At 47.1% G+C, this 22,535-nt stretch overlaps 1 protein-coding gene across 3 annotated transcripts in view; it reads right to left on the reverse strand.

Moving 5' to 3' along the window:
• Nucleotides 1-22,535, reverse strand: part of IL34 (interleukin 34) — a 56,255-nt gene that overhangs the window by 23,033 nt on the left and 10,687 nt on the right. The window contains exon 1 of one of the 3 annotated variants that reach the window (XM_019801484.2): nucleotides 11,530-11,643. The exons of the other annotated variants lie outside the window; for them this stretch is intronic. The gene's annotated coding sequence lies outside the window, so the exon portion shown is untranslated. Of the gene's footprint in view, nucleotides 1-11,529; nucleotides 11,644-22,535 lie in introns of those variants that run through there. 3 annotated transcript variants of the gene reach the window in all.

A 22,535-nucleotide genomic window follows, 5' to 3' on the forward strand; every position in this document is an offset into this window, starting at 1 on the left:
GAAAGGAAAGGAAAGAAGAAAGGAAAGGAAAGGAAAGAAGAAAGGAAAGAAGAAAGGAAAGAAAGGAAAGAAGAAAGGAAAGAAGGAAAGAAGAAAGGAAAGAAGAAAGGAAAGAAGAAAGGAAAGAAGAAAGGAAAGGAAAGGAAAGGAAAGGAAAGGAAAGGAAAGGAAAAGGAAAGGAAAAGAAAAGGAAAAGAAAAGAAAAGAAAGAAAGGAAGAAAGAAAGAAAATATTTTAGCACAGACGGAATCTTTTCCCCAGAGCCGTAGTTCTCAACCAGGAGCTGGATTCTGTCCCCCAGGTGACACGCGGCAATGTCGAGAGGTATTTTTGGTTGTCACACCTGGGGGTGGGGGTGCTAGTCCAGCTACCTAGTGCACGCAGGCCAGAGATGCTGTAAGGCTGAGAAACCCTTTCCAGAGAAGTCAGAAGAGCTGAAAAAGAACAGAAGAGTAATTTCTTCCCTCTGGGACCCAACGTTATCTAACGAGGGAGCCAGGTACCCTGTAACACCATCTACCATGAACCATCTAACTGCAAGCCCTCACTTAGAGGAAGCTGGAAATGGTGAGATGGATGGAAGCAGGGGTCACACCAGCCACTGGTGCTCCAAGAATGCTGTTCTCAGAAGGCGCCCTCCCCTCAGAGGCGTCCACGCACCCAGCGGCAGTGCGGGCGCCTTTCTCACAGTCATGGCAGCACGAAGCATCCACTCTGTGAGGCCACCCTGCTGGGAACCGTGAAGTGCTGATTCCGGTAAGAGACACACAGGACGGTGGGGGAGGCGAGAGAGAAATGAATGGGTACAAAACAGCATCATAGAAAAGTGTGTGCGGCCAAAAGGAAGATGAGGACCCACCAACCAGGGGACCACGGGTGAGTGGGGGTCAGGGAGGCAGGAAAGAGTTCCCAGGGAAAGTGATGATTCCAATTCTTAACCCTCCCAAGAATCTCCGTCTGGTTGGAAGCAGGGCTAATTCAAAAGAAATGCACGGCTCCCAGCAGAGCGCAAGGATCCTAACGCTTTTAACACTGATTTGTAGTACGGGTAAAGATGCATAAATATGTCCTAAAATAATGTTAAAGAAAAAGGCAAGCTGTATGCCTGGAATATCCACTGCATTGCTATTTACATTCGAAGAAAGAAAATGGAAACAACTTAGTGCCAAACTACAGGAAAGCAGTTAGCGTAATCCGAGAACTAATTGCTATTTATTGAGTGCTGACCGTGTGCCAATGGGTGTAGCAAAATAATTATACCTTTCTCTCCCTATGGCAAGTCTGCAAATTAACCCTCCCATTTACTGAGAAAAGCCAGACTCAGAGAAAACAGAAGGGAGTCTTTTCAACCAATACTGCAGAAACTACTGGATATCCTTAGAGGAGAAAAAAAAAAATTAAGCAAAACCCTTACCCCACGCCATGCATAAAAATAACCTGAAACGGATCATAGGCTTAATTGTAAAACCTGGAACTGTAAACATTCTAAGCCAAAAACCGAGGAGAAAATCTTTGTGGCTTTGAGGTGGTCAAAATTTTCTTGAATATGGAACCAGAAGCACCAACCATGAAAAGAAACGGGGGGTGAGGGAGGAGCAGCAGGAGCAGGCTAGAATTCTCTTATCAGAGCATTCATTTTTGTGGTTATCTATTTATAGCAGGTGATGTGGATCTCCCATGTAAGTAAGGTGGCGGGGTTTCTCAAACGTGAATGACTCTAAGGAAACAATGCGCAGGTAATACAGACTCTGAAGCTAGAAACACCTGAGCTCAAATTCTGACTCCACCTTGCCGTGGGAGAGGTGAGCATTCTCCTCTTGCCTCAGGTTCCTCATCTGTAAAATGGGCTTGCTATGAACTTCCAACCTCAAAGGGGTTTGTGAGGATTTACCAAGTTTCTACACATGGAAAGCTCAGAACATGAACTGGTGTAGCGTTCCGAGCAGCTCGGTCTTTATCATTGTTATGACTCACTATTATAAATAGCAGCAATGAGTTTTGGAAAAGTTATGCCTCCTCTTTTATTTTTGAATGATCCCCTTCATTGCTGTTGCTTTTGCACCATCAATAGAGATCTGTGAGGAAAACACTTACTTGATTGTGAAAGAAGAAAGAAACCCAGTGTGGAACTAGTCACATGGGACCCCCAAACGCTCTAAACAGCCCCTACTTTAAGAAAGCTGCTGCTGTCCCACTGAAGGACTCTGACCTCTGACCTCCAACCGTTAACCTACAACTTCTGACCTCTGACAAGCAAGGAGACTCAAGAGCGGAAGAACCGAGTGTGCGGTTCCACACTACCTGTTCTCAGAAGACAGGGATCGTGGACCAAGGGACCCCAGCAGACCTCAGTGCCTGAAAACTTCTTGGAGCAGCAGGATAAAAAAGAAAACAAATCAAAGCCTAAGGGAGTAAGGTAGAAGTCAGTAGCTGGAGGGTCTTCAGCCTGACGGCACCGTGCGTGGAGACCTCTGCAGAGGCTTATCCTCTCTGTGTGTCAAGAAAACTAGCACCAAGGAAGCACCTGAGCTCACGAGGACACGGAGCAGCTGGAACTCTCACCCGTCGCCCTTGGGAGCGGACACCAGCACAGTCCTTTTGGAAGACTGGCACTTCTAATGACATTGAACACCTACCTGCCCTGTGACGTAGCAATTCCACTCCCCGTATTCAACCCAGAGAAATCAAAGCAGATGCCCCCAAGAAAATGAACAAGCATATACCTTGTCACTGCATTCATATTTTGAACCATACAGAGTTCCACAACCTGAAAACCATCCAAATCTCCATCCGGAGAAGAGTGGATGTAAAAACTGTGGTACAATCACACAACGGAACACTACTCAGCAAGAAAAAGGAACCACCTACTGGTCCGTGGAATAACATGGCCGAATCTTAAAAACACTGTGAGCCAGAGGCCAGACACAAAAGAGCACAGGCTATAGAATTCCATTTATGTGAACGCAAGAACAGGCAAGAAAACTGATCTGCGGTGATAGAAATCAGAACAGTGGTTGTCTGGGGTGGTGGCGTGGCAGAAATTCACTGGAAGGGGGCATGATGGAAATGTTCCAGTTCTTGATGGGGGTGGTGGTCGCATGGGAATATACAGAACGGCCAAAACACATGCATGCTGAATAGTGTCCCCTCCAAAATTCATATCCACCCGGAAACTCAGAATGTGACCTTACTTGGAAAGAGGTCCAAATAACCTTGCAGATGTAATTGGTTAAATTAGAGTAAGGTCACACCAGGTTAGGGTAGATCTTAATCCAATGACTCCTGTTCTTATAAGAAGAGTGGCAGAAAACCACGTGATGATGAAGACAGAGATCGAAATGATACGTCCCCAAGCCAAGGAATGCCAGCGACTGCGTGCGACGCCCCGGAAGCCAGGCAGAGACGATGGAAAGTCCTCCTCTGGGGCCTTCAAAGAGATCGTGACCCTGCTGACACCTTGATTTTGGATTTCTAGGCTCCAGACCTATGAGAGAACACATTTCTGTTCCTTTAAGCCACCAGGGTTGTGGTCGTTTGCTTGTAGCCCTAGGAAGCTACAATATCATCAGATGGAACATTCAAGGCCTGAGCATTTTAAGTAAATCACACTCCAATGTAAAATATTTTCAATAGCTAACTGGAAAGAGCAAGCTAGTGTCGAAGGCTCCAACCTGGCTCCGGTTTCACTAACTTAGGACACCTGAAGGAGAGCCAGCCCAGTGCTGCTCGGTGGAGAACCCGGACGCTGCCCAGCCGGACCCCTCTCCCTGTACACTCATCCACCATGCGAAGCTGCCCTCTGCCCACAGCAAAATGCCCCCTACACCCTCTCCAAAACCGATACTCCAGGTGTGTATGGGCAGCACTACCCAAGAGAGCCACCTTGCAGGTGCCACGTTCAAGAGCAAACCGGTCCTCTCTCGAGGGAGCTCCAAGCCTTGGAATTAAAGACTGTAGAAAAACCTGGTCAGGGGCCAAGAGCGGTGGGCCAGCTCTTTTCCTTAGTTCACAAAGGTATTATCTGAAATGTCAAACTTAAGGAATCTTTCATTCCTTTGCCTTCTGTAGCCCAGACAATGATAAAAGGAGATCTTTTTTCTTCCTATTTTGCTTCATCTTAGAAGCCCCTGATCTTGAGAACTTGCTGGTCACTTGTCGAAGCACACCCTGCAGATATCTGCAGGTCAGTGAAGGTCAGGAAGGTCACTGAATGCAGGGACCACATGGTCCCATCCCCATGGGATGCTTCAGTCCCCACTCAGGCTCCCTCACATTTATTACAACAAGTTCGCCATCTATTGAACTCACTGACTCTTCATAATGAAGCTAGAAGTAGGAACAGTTCTCATCCTCACTTTCGGATAAGGAAACCGAGGACCAGAGGGGTGAAATAACTTGTCTGAGATCACACAAGTAGTAAACCGAAGAGCAAGGACTTAAGCCCAGACAAACTGGCTTAGAAGCTACTGTCTTAATCACTGGGCTGCAAGGCCAAGTGGATGCCTCTTCTCTGGATTGGACACTGCAACCCTCCAGTGACCAAGAACCCAAAGGTTTTTCTTTGTTATATACCCAGACTCTTTTAAGTTTTTCCCCCCTTCATGAGAAAAATTAAGGCAGTGAGTCCCAAGTTTATATTTATAACAGCCCAGCAGCTCTAAAAGCCTATTGCAACATCCTCTAAACTATTTCATAACAAAACTGAGTATAATAAAATTAGCTTAGCTACATTTTTTGGGGGGTTTTGATAGCTTTTGTTTTGCAATTAATCAAAACAACGGAGCTAAACTGGAAAAGGCTAAGATCAGAATCATGCAGTTTTTCCTAAACTGGTGGAAAACCCCAGTTTGTTTGTTTTTTTTTTGTTGTTTTTTTTTTAAGCAAGCTCTACGCCCATGTGGGGCTTGAACTCATGACCCCAAGATCAAGAACTTCATGCTCGGGGCGCCTGGGTGGCGCAGCGGTTAAGCGTCTGCCTTCAGCTCAGGGCGTGATCCCGGCGTTATGGGATCGAGCCCCACATCAGGCTCCTCTGCTATGAGCCTGCTTCTTCCTCTCCCACTCCCCCTGCTTGTGTTCCCTCTCTCGCTGGCTGTCTCTATCTCTGTCGAATAAATAAAAAAAATTTTAAAAAAAAAAAAAAAAAAAAAAGAACTTCATGCTCTACCAACTGAGCCAGCCAGGCACCCTGACCCCAGTTTCTATTGCCATTACACCAGGAAAGAGTTTGGAGCTGGTTTTCCTGGATTAGAAACAAACTAAGGGTTCCTTACTTCAGGAAAGACCACTTCAGCCCACATGTACTGAGTCTAATGTCCACAGGACCCTCTCCAGGGGAGTTCACAGTGGCAACTGGCTCAGTCAACAAAGCTCCACCAGCGCAGCACAGCATATTAAAAGACCGCAGGGAATTTATTCCAGCAGTGCAAGGACGGTTCAATACTAGGAAACTTTTGAATACAACATAATAGATCCTAGGAGATCCATAAATGTAATAAACATTTGACAAAAAATTCAACACCATTTCCTGATTTAAACAAAATCCTCATTAAAGTAGGATGCGATGGGGACACCTGGGTGGCACAGCAGTTAAGCGTCTGCCTTTGGCTCAGGGCGTGATCCCGGCGTTATGGGATCGAGCCCCACATCAGGCTCTTCCGCTATGAGCCTGCTTCTTCCTCTCCCACTCCCCCTGCTTGTGTTCTCTATCTCACTGGCTGTCTCTATCTCTGTTGAATAAATAAATAAAATCTTTAAAAAAAATAAAATAGGGGCGCCTGGGAGGCACAGAGGTTGAGCGTCTGCCTTCGGCTCAGGGCATGATCCCGGTGTTATGGGATCGAGCCCCACGTCAGGTTCCTCCGCTATGAGCCTGCTTCTTCCTCTCCCACTCCCCCTGCTTGTGTTCCCTCTCTCCCTGGCTGTCTCTATCTCTGTCAAATAAATAAATAAAATCTTTAAAAATAAATAAATAAATAAATAAATAAAATAAAATAAAATAAAGTAGGATGCGATGGATAATTCGTTAACATGATACAACATAAAATTCAGATAAAAGCCAGCATTTTGCTTAACTGGAAGACCCCAGAAGCATTCCCACACAAGTCAGGGCACATGCATATATACCTACTATTGCTATACAGAAGGTACTAGTCAGTGGAATTCAATAACCTAAAGACATTAGAGATCTAAGAATTGGATAGGAGGTAAAATCGCTTCCATTTATATATGGTATGAATTCCATCCAAGAAAACTAAGAAACTACTATGAACAACAGACAGAAAAGACTCCACCAAAAAAAGATAAAATGTCTAGGAATAAACTTATCAGGAAATATGAAAACTATTTACTAAAAAACCGTAAACAATACTGAAAGACACAGAAAAAAAATTTTATGGAAAGACATACCATGTTCTTGGATAGAAAGATTCAACATATTATATATGTCCATTCTATGAAGTTAATGTGCAAATTTATTTTTTTAAAAAGATTTTATTTATTTATTCAACAGAGATAGAGACAGCCAGCGAGAGAGGAAACACAAGCAGGGGGAGTGGGAGAGGAAGAAGCAGGCTCTTAGCAGAAGAGCCTGATGTGGGGCTCGATCCCATAACGCCGGGATCACGCCCTGAGCCGAAGGCAGACGCTTAACTGCTGTGCCACCCAGGCACCCCTAATGTGCAAATTTAAAGCAGTCTCAATACATTTCCCAAAAGAGGATATTTAAATAACCAACACATATATTTTTAAAAGTGCTCAAACTCACTGGTCATTAGACAAGTGAAAATTAAAACCATAATTAATTACCACAACACACACCAGAATGAATAAAATTTAAAAGACCAACAAAACCAGGTTTCACAAGGATGTGGAATAACTGGAATTCTCAGACACCACTGGAAAGAGGGTTACACATCTATTTGAAAAAACAGTTTGGCAATATTTTCTGAAGTTGAACACATGCATAACCCATGGCCCAGACATTCCTCTTGTAAGTAAAAATCCAACAGAAATGCGTATATGTGGACACCAAAATCCCTGTGATACACCAAAAGCTGCTCATGGCAGCCTTATTCATGACAGCCAAAAGCTGGAAACAGGGGCACCTGGGTGGCTCAGCTGGTTAAGTGGCTGACTCTTGATTTCGGTTCAGGTCATGATCTCAGGGTCCTGGGATGGAGCCCCAAGTTGGGGTCCGTGCTCAGAAGGGAGCCTGAGTTTCTCTCTCTCTCTCTGACCCTTCCCCACTCACACACATGCATGCTCTCTCTCAAATAAATAAATAAATCTTTAAAAAAAAAAAAACAAAAAACAAAACCTGGAAACAATTTAAATGTCCAACTGGAGAACAGATAAATCTCACAGATAAAATGTTATCATGTTAAGCAAAGAAGCCATAGATAAGAGAGTACATGTATACGAAAAAAATTTTTAAGCAACAAATCCAATCTATGACATAAGAGAAGAGGATGATGATTACTTTTCAGAAGAGGCTGGGATCTGGGGGGCTTCTGCACACTCGTTCCGCTCTAGCTCCAGGCCTGGTTAGCAGTTTACTGTGTGTTTGTGATAACTCATCGTGCTGTGTACTTACAATTTATTCACTTTCCTGTATGCGTGTTATACTTCACTTTTCACTAAAGCAATTCCAATAAAAACACCAACACGTGTGTAATTAGATACTAGATTTCAAAGTTCAAAGAGAAAAACAGATACTCAAGAATAGCCCGAAAGAGAACTAAAAATAAGGGGAGCAGCCTTTCCATATACTAAAAGGAATTTTTAAATATTATAAACCTTAGCAAGCAAAACAGTGGGAGCCTGAATTGACAGAAACCAATGGAAAAGACTAGCCAATTCTGAAAGAGACTCGCATACCATGAGAAAAGAGCTTATGATAAAGTAGCTTCTCATTTTAGCAGGAAAAAGATAGGCAATGGGGGGAGGGATTTGGATTTATACCTCACAGCCTGCATCAGGATAAATTCCAAATGGATCAACATTTGAATGTCAAAATAATAGAAGAAAACAAAGGACATGTCCTGTTATCTTGAGGTGGGGAAGACTTTTGCACCCATAAGTCAACACTCAGAAGCCATAAAAGACTGATAAATTTGACTGCATGAAAATAGAAATTCATGCACACCAAACAAGTAGACAAACCATCCACAAAATAAAAGAAATGCTAAACTGGACACAACTTGTAGCAAAGGCAAAAGGCTAATCTCCCTAACAGATAATCACCTCCTAGAAAAAAGAAAAAGGCAACAATCCAATTTTAAAAATAAGCGAAGACTGAACAAAGGACAAAAGAGACAAAGCAGACTCTAAACTGTAGAGAACTGGTGATTACCCAAGGGGAGGGGGTGACAGGTGAAGGAGAGGAAGAACACACTACCGTGAGGAGCACTGAGCAACGGACAGAACGGCTGATTCACTATTGCACACCTGAGACGAGTCTAACACTGCACGGTAACTACACTGGAATTAATTTTTTTTAAACAAATGAAAAATAAATGTATTATTGTAATCATTTCACAACATATGTAATCAAACCATTATGCTATCCACCTAAAATGTGTACAGTGTGCGCCAATTACAGCTCAAAACAAATAGTTTAATTTTTAAAACAAAAAAAGAAAAGCAAAGAATATGAGTAAGTCAACTATTGAAAAAGAAATAAAAATGGTCCTTAAACATATCATGAGTTTAAAACTTTTCTTAACAGGTGCCTGGGTGGCTCGGTGGAGCGTCTGACTTCAGCTCAGGTCATGACCTCAGGGTCCTAGGACTGAGACCCCAGTCACGGCTGCACTCAGCAGGGAGCCTGCTTCTCTCTGCCCCACCCCTGCTCACTCACTCTCTCTCTCTCAAATAAATAAATACAATCTTTTAAAAATAACTTTTCATAACAAATTTAAATTAAGACTCCGTTGAGTCACTTTCTCACCTATCAGATTGGTAAAAATCCAGTGATGTGACAATTGAATGTGTTGGCGAAGATGTGGGAAAACAGTAATTTCTCACCTGAAGCCGGTGGAGTTGCACGTGGGTACTAACCTTATCAAAGGCAACTTGGCAATAGCTCCTAAAATTACCAATGCAAATACCTAGAATCCCATTTCTGGGAATCTATCCTGCGTATATAATATGGACCTGCAAATTACCACATGTACAAGCAGTGTCTATGACAGTAGACGGGATACAACCGGAGAGCTCACCACACAAGACAACAGCGTGATATATCAGTGAGACAAGCAAGGCACAGAAGTGTGTATTCTAGTTTGTAAATTGTGTTCAGCAGAGATGGCAAAGCATTATACACACATACACACACACATATGTATGTATACCAGTTTCTTCATGCAGTATGCAAGTACAAGCATATACGAGTGTATATATATATAAATACACTATATAGAAATACATACACTCGTATATGCTTGCATTTGCTTGTATTTGCATGAAGAAACTCTGTATTAGAATAATTCACACTGAAGTACGAATGATTGGCAGCTCAGAACCTCCCAGAAATAGTCCATCCTTTATAGAAGCTGCTTGTTAATAAATAAATACATCTGTAATTTGATGGATTTTTTGTCAGGGTGATGAAGTGAATTGGAAAAACGCGCATACAGCCAGTCCAGAGATTTGGGGAGTCATGAGGGCAGCCATGGATCAGGAGATTCCTTAGCTCCCCCAAGGATCAGCCTTAATTAGATTAGACCCAATAAACTAAAAACAGTTGCCTGGGAGACGAGGCTACTGGGTAGTTATGGAAAAGAAAAACTTTCACTAATAGTCCTTTTTAACAAGCTATTTAAACTATGTGAATGTATCATCAAATCAAAACAGTGAACAAAGAGAAGAGGGTCTTGATCAGGAACCCCCAGACCTACCCCAGCACCAGTTCCAAGAGCCTCTGTCATTTATAATCAGGTAACGTTAAATATTTACAAGGAGTTTAATTACCCTGTAACAGCTCACTGACTTTACCAGAAACGTCAATATTGCAAGACACGGTGTGACAGGAAGATCTTGAGTACCTCGTTTCACCTATCTTAAACTTTCCTTTAAGTTTTCTCCTCAAGACAGCAAAGGTAAGGCAAAAACAACATCCCGGAATCGCTGTGAGCCGCTGGCGTGTGAGCGCTGCAGGACCGCCGCGCTGACCGGGCTCTGCACACAACAGCTGCGCACGGCCGAGCCTCAGCCCTTCTCAAAGGTCAGTGTGCTTAATAAGAATCACCGGAGACGTTGTGCAAGCACCGGCTCTCGGTCCCCACCCTCAGAGCTGCTGTTCACTAGGTCTGGGGCCCACGAACTTGAATCTCTAACGAGCTTCTACTCCAGGGTGGTGTGGACGCGGCTAGTTCAAGGACACATTTCAGTAATCCGGTCCAGAGCGAGGCACCTCGACCTGTGCTGTGCATACAAATCACCTGGGCATCTTGTTAAAATACAGACCAGGATTCAGACAGGTCTGGAGTGGGGCCTGGGACTCTCCGTTTCTAGATAAGCTCCCAGGTGTTGCTGGTGATCCTGGTCCGCGGACCACACACCGAGTACCAAGGTTCGTGGAATAGCCAACGCCATTCATTCTGCAGAGTAAAAACTGTGTCTGGGATAAGGTAAAGGATTTGCCCCAGGTTCCCCGGACGGTCAGGGCAGAGACCAGATGAGGCCCAGTCCACGGTGGCCACCACTCCTCAGGAGAATCTCCCCGAGCCATCCCCAGACCCACCCTACAAAGCTGCGTGAACCAACAGGGATGCCCACGCTTTAGGAGATGGCGTAGAAATTTACTAAAGCAGGGTCCTCTGGGTGGCTCTCCCGGTGAGGCATCTGACTCTTGATTTCGGCGTGGGTCATGACTTCAGGGTCATGGGATCGAGCCCCACATCGAGCCCAACTTCAGGCTCCCTGCTCAGTGAGGAGTCTGCTGGAGATTCTGTCTGCCCCTCCCCTCTCTCTAAAAGAAATAAATAAATCTTAAAAAAAAATCTTTTTAAAGCATAGAAAGTCCTCCTGCTCTAAGAAATAAGCCACCTACCAGAGAGCTTACTTAGCTCAAATCACCAGTCTGTTCTTTTTTTAAATGCTCTTCTGGCAAAATTATTTCCTCAGCTTTAGCACCTTCCCCCCCAGTGACTCACACCTTTGACAGCCCTGCTGTGGGAACCTGAGGAAGACACTGATCATTTCTCAACATGTGTGGTCTGATTCTGGGGAGGGTGGGGTGGGGAGAAGCAGACCCCGGGGAAAGGTAAGGAATCTCCTGATATATGGCTCCCAAATGACCTCAAAACCTATAGACTTGTGCTGTTTGCATTTTTCCAAACGATCACCCTGAAAAAAGTCTATCAAATTACAAATTTACTTGGATTAACAAGCATCGTCTTTTCAGGACCATTGTCTCTGAGCTGCCAATCTCTCTCGCATCAGAGTGATTTATGCTCAAACAGAGGGAAAGGGCTAGAATTCAGGACACGAAGGCCTCTGGACTAATGAAGGCAGAGGGAGCCTTACCTGAGATGGAGCTTGATCTGGGAGCCCAGCTGCTGGTGAAACCACAGCCGCTGCTTGGCCTCTGTACCACATTCCCCCGCAGGCCCCACCCTCCCAGGGTGCCTCATGGCTCTGAATGCTTTGTGGGAGGGCTCCGCCACTAACTTGCTCTGTGACTGAGTCAATCGCACAGTTGGAGAGACTTTCAGAGCTGCAAGGAACAACCCGTAGTGTCTCCTGGTCCTCTGATCCCAGAACCCCCATTTCTAAACCAAAAAAAAATGCATGACCCCTAATGGCCTGTCTGACGTTGTCTTCCCCAGAAGCAGAGCTGCGAAAGGGGCTCAGTGTCACATGAGTTGTTGAGGGCGTGCTCTCAGGAGAAACTGTGAGGGAAGTAATGGGAGCAGGAGAGGACAGGGCAGTCTCAGTCTCATAGGCTCTGAAGCATGCTTAGGTGGCACCACACAGTCCTCCCAACTGAGGCAAGGAGGCTGGGCCCTGACTCAGTGGTCCCCCTAGGTGGGGGAGGGGGGTAACCGCCCAAGTATCTCTGGCAAAGCGGCTTGGAGGAGGACTTAGGTCTGCTGCTGTTACAGCCCTTCCCACCCCACGGCTGCTGGGAAGTTTGCACAACAGTGGGTGAAGGGGATCTGGTGGATGCCAACCCTTGCCTCCTTAGGATAAACCCTAACTGCTCCCCTGACTTCCCGGCAGGCGACAAGGTGGCCCCTCCCCCAGCTCCACCCACTGTCCCCGGAGGCGCTGACTGCCCAGCCACGCGTCAGACTGACTCCTCCCTGAGGACTTTGCCTGTTCCCGCTGCCTAAATGTTCCAACCCAGATTTTTTCCACAGCTGGCTCCTTCCTGTCAATTCAAATGTCACCTGCATAGAAAGGCCTTCTCTGACCATCCCAGGTCATTCTCTGTCCCACATCCCTGTGGCACTTCTGTGTAGCACTGGCCACTCTGATATCATCTTAACTGTGTTCACTTGTGTGTTATCTGTCTTTCCTTGAAGAGGAGCCTTGTTCTGGGCTCACCACTATGTCCCCAGAGCATTGAACTTTACACATAGGAGACCATAACATCTGATACTTAACATCTGAATGAATGAATTGGACATTTGGGCCAGATGCTGAAATGCCAACAGAGAAGGTTAGTGAAACACTCGGCACCCCAAGAAGTCGGAGGAAAACCAGGCAGGATGGGGAAGGAGAGAATCCACCAAGAGTTTCCTTGGCTACCCATTTCCTTTCTCCTCCCCCAGCTCCCTCTCTCAGCTCCTACCCGGCAGTTTGGAGCCAGAGTTAACACCAGCCCCAGCGAGATCCTTCCCCTTTCAGACCTCTCGAAATGACCAGGGGCATCTGGGTTCCAATCCTAGCTCTAGCTCTGAGCCCCCCATTCCCCACGGGTAGCCAAGTGGGGCCCAAGGATCATGCCAGTCTGGAGGGGTCCCTGGAAGTGCCAGCCATGGAGGCACACGGCTGCAAACTTAAGCAGCCCTTTGCAAGGCCCCATTCCCTCCACTGGTCCCTCTGCGGCTCCTCAAGCTCCAAGACAGTCTCCACTGCAGCCGCAACGGCTCTCATTACTTAGATTATGCGACATTTTCCATGTGCCAGGCATCCCACCAGTGGCTGGATGCACACTAGCTCACTCATCTGCATGACGCTGAGTTATCGTGGGTCCCCCACATCTGCAGTATCATTATCTCTGCTTTACAAATGAGGAAACTGACACAGAGTGATTCAGCCACTGGCCGAAGGACACACAGCTAGTGAGTGAGGGCATCGGGATTCAAATCCCAGCCTTGGATGCTTTAGTCTCATTTAAGTGGTTTGGGCTCATTGAATACAGCAGCCCAGAAAACAAAGATCATGACCTTCATTTCACAGACAAGAGAACTGCGCACAAGCCCCTGGCCTGGTGGGCCACTGCCCACTACACCAGGGGACCCCTCAGGAGGTGTGCAAACTGGCCAAAACCCACGGCCGGCTACCACCATCTTGCTTGGGCAGCAGATAAAGAGCCTGGGGCTCCAGGAAGCTCAAGGGCAGCACACTCTGCCTGGGGCAAGCTGGTGTCTCCCCAGGCAAGACAGAAGAGCAGAGGCTGCCTCACCCACACAGACTGTGGGCAGCAGCCTCCTACACCCCCAGTTAGCCGGAGGCTCCCCTGGGGCTGCTCACCGGAGGCTGCTCACTGGGCAAGCCAGGACTGCTGCGTCTGGCAGCACGCTCTCCCCAACCTTTGCCCATTGCCCTCTCTCTCCCACCGCGGGGATGACTAGCCCAAAGCTGGGTCTCACTGGGGGACAAGAGCTAGGATCCCCACTAGTCTCATGCAGTCCCAGGAATGAAGAGTTGATTTAACATTTGAAAACCAGTCATTGTAAATTCCCCGTTAGCAAGCTAATCATGATCTACTGACCATCCCCAGTAGATGGTAGATTTTGGCCCCTTTGAAAAGCCGACATCCACTCCCAATAGAAATTCTCAGCAAATTATGAGTGAATAGAAGGCCATCTCCTTGGATGCCTGGGTGTCTCCATCATTAAGCGGCTGCATTTGGCTCTGGGCGTGATCACAGGGTCCTGGGATCCAGCCCCACATCGGGCTTCCTGCTCCGCTGGGAAGCCTGCTTCTTCCTCTCCCACTCCCCCTGCTTGTGTTCCCTCTCTTGCTGTCTCTCTCTCTCTCTCTCTCTCTCTCTCTCTGTCAAATAAAAAAAAAAAATCTTAAAAAAAAAAAAAAAAAGAAGAAGAAGAAGGCCATCTCCTCGACCTGAAAAGGGGCACTTATGAGAAACTTCCAGCTAACTGGTGAAAACTCAATGTTTTCCCCCTATAATTGGAACAAGATGACCAAGAAACAAATTCAGCAAGGTCTCAGGACAAAAGATCAACATACAAAAACCAACTGTATTTCTATTTACTAACACCGAAAGCTGGAAACAACCTAAATATACACCAGCAGGTGAATGGATTTAAAAAACGTGATAGACCAATACAACAGAAAGAATGAACTGATGCACACAACATAGGTGAAGTTACGGGGAGTGAAAGGAACGAAACATCCCCCAAAGAAAGATTACTACTGTGTAATTGCATTTATTTAAAACTCTAGAAAACCCAAAGTAATCTATAGGGAACAAAAGCAAACTAGTGGCTGTGTGGGGGGTGGGTGGGGAGAGAGGAATTTCAAAGGATGAAAAGAAACTCCTGGCAGCGATTGATACAGTCATTATCTGGGTTCCGGTATAAATATTCAAAATTAGCAAATTGTGCACTTTTGTGTAGTTTATAACACATTAATTTTACCTCAATATGCTATTCTTTAAACACTGCATATAAATCAAGGTCCCTGTAACAGGCACACTCATAGAGACAGAAAGTAGAATGGTATTGCCAGGGGCTGGGGAGAGTTACTGTTTGATGGGTGTAGAGTTTCTGTTTGGGATGATGAAAAAGTTCTGGAAATAGATAGTGGTGATGGTTATACAACACTGTGAATGTACTTAAATGTTACTGAGTCGTATTCTTTTTAAAAATGCTTACAATCGTCATTTTTATGTTGTGTATATTTTCCCACAATTTTTTAAAAGGTAAAAAAAACCTCAAAAATATTGCATATAAGTAGATACTTGTACTTGAGAGAAAAGACGAGGACTCTCGGCTGCTCTCAACCTATGAAGGGGTGTCTGTCCTCAAAGAGCTTTCGAACAAACCTCCTCCTACAGGACAGCCTTTCCCTCTCACAGAACAAGACCCTCATGATGCTTTGCTCCATGGACCCAGGATCCCCAGGAGACGGCCAAGCCCCCAACTCCGCAGCAGTACCCCTCCATGATGTCTGACTGGCCTCAATCCCTTTGGACTTGCTGTTCCCAGAGCAGAAAGCCCGTTCCTCTTCACATGCCAGCCCTCCCACCTTCTCCCCACTCCATGCCCACACCTCCACTCGGATTCTGACATGCTACCTTTGACCCACAGAAGGCTGCCAGCCTTCTGCTTGTTCTAGATGTCCCCCTCTCCAAGAGGGCTGTCCCTTCTGTGCCCCCAGACTCCTGGTGCCCCTTTTCCTTTGGCCTGATCACAGTGTCCTGTGCATCTGGTCTGTCTCATCTCTGAGCTGGGAGCTCCTTAAAGTCTGGGATTTTGTCTAACTTCCTCTGTCTCCAACTTTCAGATTCCAGTTTCGACTCTGCACAGAGCATCAACCGCCAGGATGTAGGCTGAACCAGTCCCTTTTTTACTAATTCAGGAATGTCCCTAGTGGAGAACAATGTGGGAAAATGGAATTCTTGGTGAACAGAGCAGCTTTGTTTCTAAGTTTTTGGCTCACAGAGGGTGAACTCTGGGGACTTGGGCAGACCCATGCAGAATGCCAGGAAACCTAGCCTCGGCTTCTCCTTACTGACTTCCCTTCCTGATTTGGGACCCAGAGAGCAAATCATTTCCTTTCTCTAGACCTCACTTTCTTCATCTGAAAATGGAGCTTGGGGAACTCGTCCTCAAGCTGGGTGTGGAAGGAGGAGTGGTAGAGGGGACATGGGAATGTTTGCAGAAGTCCCCACATGGGAGGCACCTTGGTCACTCAAGGCCCATTTTCCTGCAGAGCTTTGGCCTCAGACTTGTTGACTTTGGGTTCAAGCCTCGCTCTTCCAAGGGCACCGGTGGGGGCGTCCCTGCCCTTCACAGGCCCTGGCGCACAGGTGGCCCATTCTGGCTCATGGTCACATTTGTTCTGTTACACCTTCCACAAGCAATGTGGCCCTGTGCTTGCAACAACGAGTGCACCTGTGATTAAACCACCATTCCCTGCAGCTTCCCATCTCCCTCCCCTGATGCAACACAAGCCGCCTGAGTTCCCAGCTCTGCCTACCATGAGAAGACACAGGGAGGTGTGCAGCAAAGGGCTGGGGTATCTTTTCTGCTGCCATGCATCACTGTCACAGCTAAGGAAGAATGAGGCATGCAGCCCCTGTCCCTGAGTCACCTGGAAACGGAAGATCTGGGGCCAGGGGAGAGTTGCCAGACACCTCCTAGACCACATCCCTTCGTCCCTACTCACACGTGCGCAGTCTGACTCAGGACTGGTCTGGTTCCACCACGAGCCCCACTCATAGCCATACTTCCTTGTCTAAGGACATGAAACTTTTTTTTAAAAGACTTTTTATTTATTTATTTGACAGAGACAGCGAGAGAGGGAACACAAGCAGGGGGAGTGGGAGAGGAAGAAGCAGGCTCATAGCGGAAGAGCCTGATGTGGGGCTCGATCCCATAACACCGGGATCACGCCCTGAGCCAAAGGCAGACGCTTAACGACTGTGCCACCCAGGCGCCCCCAAGAACATGAAACTTTTTATACACATCGTGAAGTCTCCACAGCAGGGTTAAATTCTGTTCGACATGCAGCATTTGTAATGGAGCCTCTCCCGCGTGCCCAGGGCTTCGCACACAAAGATGAAAAGCTTCGAGCCCCAGCATGGAGCAGCGGACACTGAGGGGGAGGCCTGGCCAAGAGCAGGCTGCTGAGAGCGGGGAGGGAGGTGCTTCAGCAAGCAGTACAGAAAGGACAGGAGCCTAGGAAGGAGCTGGCAGGCTTCTTGGAGCAGGAACCTGAAGGGGCCTTCATGGTGATGGGCCTTCTAACAAATGAGGACAAACAGCTCCATGTACCTCAAGAGGGGACCCAACCTAGGCGAGGAGGGTTGTTCCAGATATTTCAGAAATACTTGTTACCAGAGTCAGGGGCCAAAGGCTGGCAGTCAGGCCCATTTATCCTCAACAGAGAGGTACAGGGGGTGAACAACCTTGGGTTCTACCAGCCCCCCAGCTTCCTTCCTCCTCACCCAATCCCCCACAATGCCCACAATGGGCCTCAAAGCCAAACACAAGCTGAAGGAACTCCAACTGAACTCCTCTTCCCTCCCTTCCCTGTCACGGTTCTACTCCTGGACCTCACGTGCTTCCTTCCAGAGACATCTCATACGTACACTTTCCACAGTCTCTGCTTCCTCCTCCCATTCCAGAGTGCCCGGCATAAACAAGCAGCTTTATCTCTCCCTCTTCCTTTTTAATCCAACCATAGTACACCACAGTGCTTCAAGTGTGCTGAAGACTGGCCCCCAAAGTTCCCATCAACCCGGAACCTCAGAATGTGACCTTATTCGGAAATGGGGTCTTTAGAGATGTAATCAGTTAAGAGGAGGTCATGCTTAGAAGGAAGGTGGGTGTCCTTCTAAGAGGAGAGTCACACGTGCACACAGGAAGGCCGTAAGAAGACAGAGACAGAACCACAGTGATGCAGCTACAAGCCAAACACTGCCAACGACTTTGGGAACACCGGGATCTAAGAAGAAGCCAGGAAGGACCCCCACTTCCAAGCATTCAGAGGGAGCATGGCCCTTGATCTCACGCTTCCAGCCTCCCAACTGTGAGAGGAAACATGTCTGTTTTAAGCCACCCCCTGCAGCCCTAGGAAACGCACAGAACCCTGTTCTGCTCTTCTCACTCAACCTATCAAGAAGACGGTGACGGGGCGCCTGGGTGGCATGGCGGTTGGGCGTCTGCCTTCGGCTCAGGGCGTGATCCCGGCGTTGTGGGATCGAGCCCCACATCGGGCTCCTCCGATATGAGCCTGCTTCTTCCTCTCCCACTCCACCTGCTTGTGTTCCCTCTTTCGCTGTCTGTCTCTATCTCTCAAATAAATAAATAAAATCTTTAAAAAAAAAAAAAAGACGGTGACGCTGTCTCACTTTTCTCCCGTTAGCTGTTAAGTATCCCACCGTGTATATATAGACCATGACTGATTTCATTCGTCTCCTGCTGGTGAACATCTAGGCCGTTTCCAATCTTTCGCTTCCACAGACAATGCTGCAAAGGCTCTCGGTGCCGACAGCAGTGTGCCCCAGGGGAAACGCATGGGTCCAGGCAGACCTGCTGGGTCAAGGAATACGCACATCGGGTACGTTTACATTCTTCTTCTTTTTTTTTTTTTTAAAGATTTCATTTACTTATTTGACAGAGAGACAGCCAGCGAGAGAGGGAACACAAGCAGGGGGAGTGGGAGAGGAAGAAGCAAGGCTCCCAGAGGAGCAGGGAGCCTGATGTGGGGCTCGATCCCATAACGCCGGGATCACGCCCTGAGCCGAAGGCAGACGCTTAACCGCTGCGCCACCCAGGCACCCCTACACTTGACATTCTTTAAAGCAATGAATGAAAGTGCTTCATTTGCTCACTCGTTTGTTTTTAATTGTCCTTCTTGGGTGTTGTTCCTGTTCCAAATCAATGGAAGTTTGTTGTCACAAACAAAACAAGAGAAAGATGTGTGTATTTGTGTCTCTCTTCTTATAAGGACATGAGATCTGACATCTCCCTCTTACCCTTCTTTCCCCTCCCTCTCTCCTTTGTGGTATTACGGGTGCCAACACCTGTCCTTCCGCATCTTTCTCCTTGCTCACACTAATCTGTGTGGACACACACACACACACACACACACACACACACACACAGAGAGAGAGGAAGTTCGGTCGTTTGTATTAATGAAATCAAATAACCAGATCCACAGAACTTGCCCCCCACTTCACAGCAGGCTAATCTGCAAGTATTATGATTTTGTGATCCTACAAACACACAGAGCTCACCCTCCATAAACGGGGTTATAGCAGGCATGTTGAGAGCCAAGTGTTGTAGATATTTTCAGTGCAGTCTTGAGACCTCTTCTTTTCCCCTCTTTACCCTTTTCCGTTCCCCCTTCCTTCTCCTGCAGCCCTACTCAAGCAACCCTCCTGGGCAGCCTTCCCTCCCTTTTTCATGCTCACAGATCTGTTTAGAAATATACACATATCCTCATGTGTGGGGTGTGGGGTCAAGTGTTGCGTTCTGTAGGGCTGCTTTGCAAAAATGGGATCACATCAGCACCCATCTCCATTCCTTACTTTTCTCACTCTGTAATAAAATCCCTCAGGAAAATCCTTCCGAATCTCTGAATGGCTCTGGAATATTTCTTGGCTGTGGGACTTTTGGTTTATTTCCAGCTGTTGCTGTGGTGGTGGGTTTTGTTTTGGCTTTTTTTTTTTTTTTTTTGACATTATGAGTAATTCCCCGGTAAACATCTGGGGACATTTATCCTCTTGCTTTCTTTTTCATTCTTGCTGCTGACTCCCTCCTGGTTGCTGGTTTCCTAGTGTGTTTTGTAATTTGGGCTTTTTGCTCAAATTCAGCAAGCATCCTACAGGCAGCCTGAGCAGCTGGGTTGAACGTGTAGCCCCCCAAAGAGGTTCTGCTTCTGCTAGTGTCCCCACAAGACACCAGTCAGAAATAGCTTTTTTTTTTTAATTTCGGCAAAATACACACAACATGAAACTTACCATCTTAACCATTTTTAAGCATACAGTTCTGTAATGTTAAGTACTTTCATACTGCTGTGCAACCAATCTCCAGGACTCTACCTCTTGTAAAACAAAAACTATTTTGTTTTTGGGCCTTCTAACAAATGAGGACAAACAGCTCCATGTACCTCAAGAGGGGACCCAACCTAGGCAAGGAGGGTTGTTCCAGAACTTTCAGAAATACTTGTTACCAGAGTCAGGGGCCAAAGGCTGGCAGTCGGGCCCATCTATCCTCAACAGAGAGGTACAGGGGGTGAACAACTTTAAACAACTCCCTATTTCCCCCCTTCCCTCATCCCCTGGCAACCACCACTCTACTTTCTGTCTCTATGTATTTTCCAGCCAGGAATAGCTTTTATGTTCATTTTCTGGCCTAGACACTCTAGGATCACATGAGCTGTGTAAATTGGATCCCATATTCAGAAGAGGGCAGGAGTGTAGTAATAAATTTCTCAGAAGACGCCTTCCCCAACCAGGCCAGGTTAGAAGAGCTTCCTTCTCCTCTGCCTTTGAAGGTATTTTTTCTGGCCTGTCACTGGAAGTTTAAACCCTGGACGGTCCCAGCTCTATGTGGGAGTCACAGTTCTACTCTCTGCTTCAGGTGGGAAAACACTGTCCCTGTCCCTGTGGCTATTCAAGCCCAAGTCCCCTCATCGTCCAGACCAGCAAAGGCAAAGCAGCCTCACTTCCCCCCCAGAAAGCCTCTCAACTTCTTTTATCTCTTGCCCAAGGACTATCCTATTTCCATGCAGCTCAGCGATGCATAAAAAGTGTGCTGTCTTCTATCCTAAGTTTCTGGATGTTTTATAGTTTTCCCCACAAACTACCAAATCTTCCAACTTGCTGGAAAGGAATCTTCCTTTTACTTCTTTTTTGTTGTGTAAGTTATTTTGGCCTTCACTTTGCATGGCTCCTGCCTTATTTCTCCAGTGGAACTAGAGGTCTGGCATTCACCAGGCACAGTCCCCAGTGGACAACCAGGGAATGCTCAGGGAAAACCAGCAGAATGAAGGGAAAGAGCCAGAACACTATCAGGGATGCGGGATGGACATGGAGACCGTGCTGCCTCTGTTTCAGGGATGTTTGGGGCCCATAAAACTTGTGTGTAACATTGTCAGGGGTGCACAGGATGGAGCCGGGGCTACCTTCGATGGAATAAAGGGCTAACGGGACAATGATGCTAATAATAGTGGCTAATGTTAGTCACTTTGTCACTTAATCCCTACACACACACAGACACACAGACACACACACACAAACACACACCCCAGAGTTAGAAATTCTCACCCTATTAAAGATCAGGAAACCAAACTGGGGGTTGGGAGAGGAGGTGGGTGGAGGGATGGGGGAAGCAGGTGAAGGGGATTAAGAACACACCTTTGTGATGAGCACTGAGTCGTGTATGGCATTGTTGTATCACTGTATGGTACACCTGAAACTGATATAACACTACGTTAACTATACTAGGTTAAAAACAAAAGAATTCACATGTGGGGGAAAAAGGACAATCTTTCCTATGTAAATTCCCTTTGCTATTATTAAAACCACCACCTAATCACCAAAAAAAAGAAGAAGAAAAAAGATGAGGAAAACGAAGCTCAGAAAGTTTGACAACTTGCCCAAGGTCACACAGTAGCAAGTAGGAGAGCAAGTATTAAATCTAAATATGTTTGGCCCCAAAGCCCTTGTTTGTAACTGTGTTAGAGGACAGCCTGCAGGCAAAAGGAAAAGACCACATTCCCCCACTCGGCAGCTCTCTGCAGCCAGAGGAACCTGCCTGTGCGGCCAAGAGAGGCCTGGCTCAGGGGATGGACCCCACGAGGATCTAGCACTGGAGGGGTGACCCGAGCACCCTGCAACTTCAGAGTCATAACCAGGAGGCTGCATGCATGACCTCAGCTGGTCAGGGCAGGACACCCTGGTCAGAGCTCAGGGCCGCTGGGCCTAGAGAGGAGCCATTCCTCCTCACCACGGATTGGTTGGTTTTCTGTGCTTCCTGAGAAGCTAGACAGGCTGTGGCCCTTCCCCTTGGGTCTCCCCAGGTCCCTCCCTGTCTGGGCTTACACTGGGCTGGGAGCTTAGCTTTCTTGTCTTCCCAGCTGGCCAGCTGGCTGGTCAGAGGCATCCATGAATCCAAGGCCATGAGAAGGCTCCTCATAGATGAGGGAAGACAGTCTCTGAGCCCACTGTTGCCACCCCACAGGGGCTGGTGATGTTGAGATTCCAATTAACAAGGAATCAGCCTCTGAAGCAGCATATACACAGGGGGGACAGGAGAATGGAGGGGAGTAAGAGCTGAATCGATTCAGAGCGATTCAGGAAGCTTCTGGGCCTAAGAGGGGACCCGCCCCTTCCTTCTCAGCACCCCCCCCACTTCTCCCTGCATCCCTCATCTCTCCCAGAACCCCTCAATTCTCCCAGCATCCCTCATCTCTCCCAGAATCCCCCACTTCTCCCAGCATCCCTCATCTCTCCCAGAATCCCCCACCTCTCCCAGCATCCCTCATCTCTCCCAGCATCCATCCCTCCCAGAATCCCCTACCTCTCCCAGCATCCCTCATCTCTCCCAGAATCCCCCACTTCTCCCAGCATGCCCTCATCTCTCGGATCTTGCCCAACATTGCCT

Source organism: Ailuropoda melanoleuca, chromosome 12, assembly GCF_002007445.2.
Source record: "Ailuropoda melanoleuca isolate Jingjing chromosome 12, ASM200744v2, whole genome shotgun sequence".
Lineage (NCBI taxonomy): Eukaryota > Metazoa > Chordata > Mammalia > Carnivora > Ursidae > Ailuropoda > Ailuropoda melanoleuca.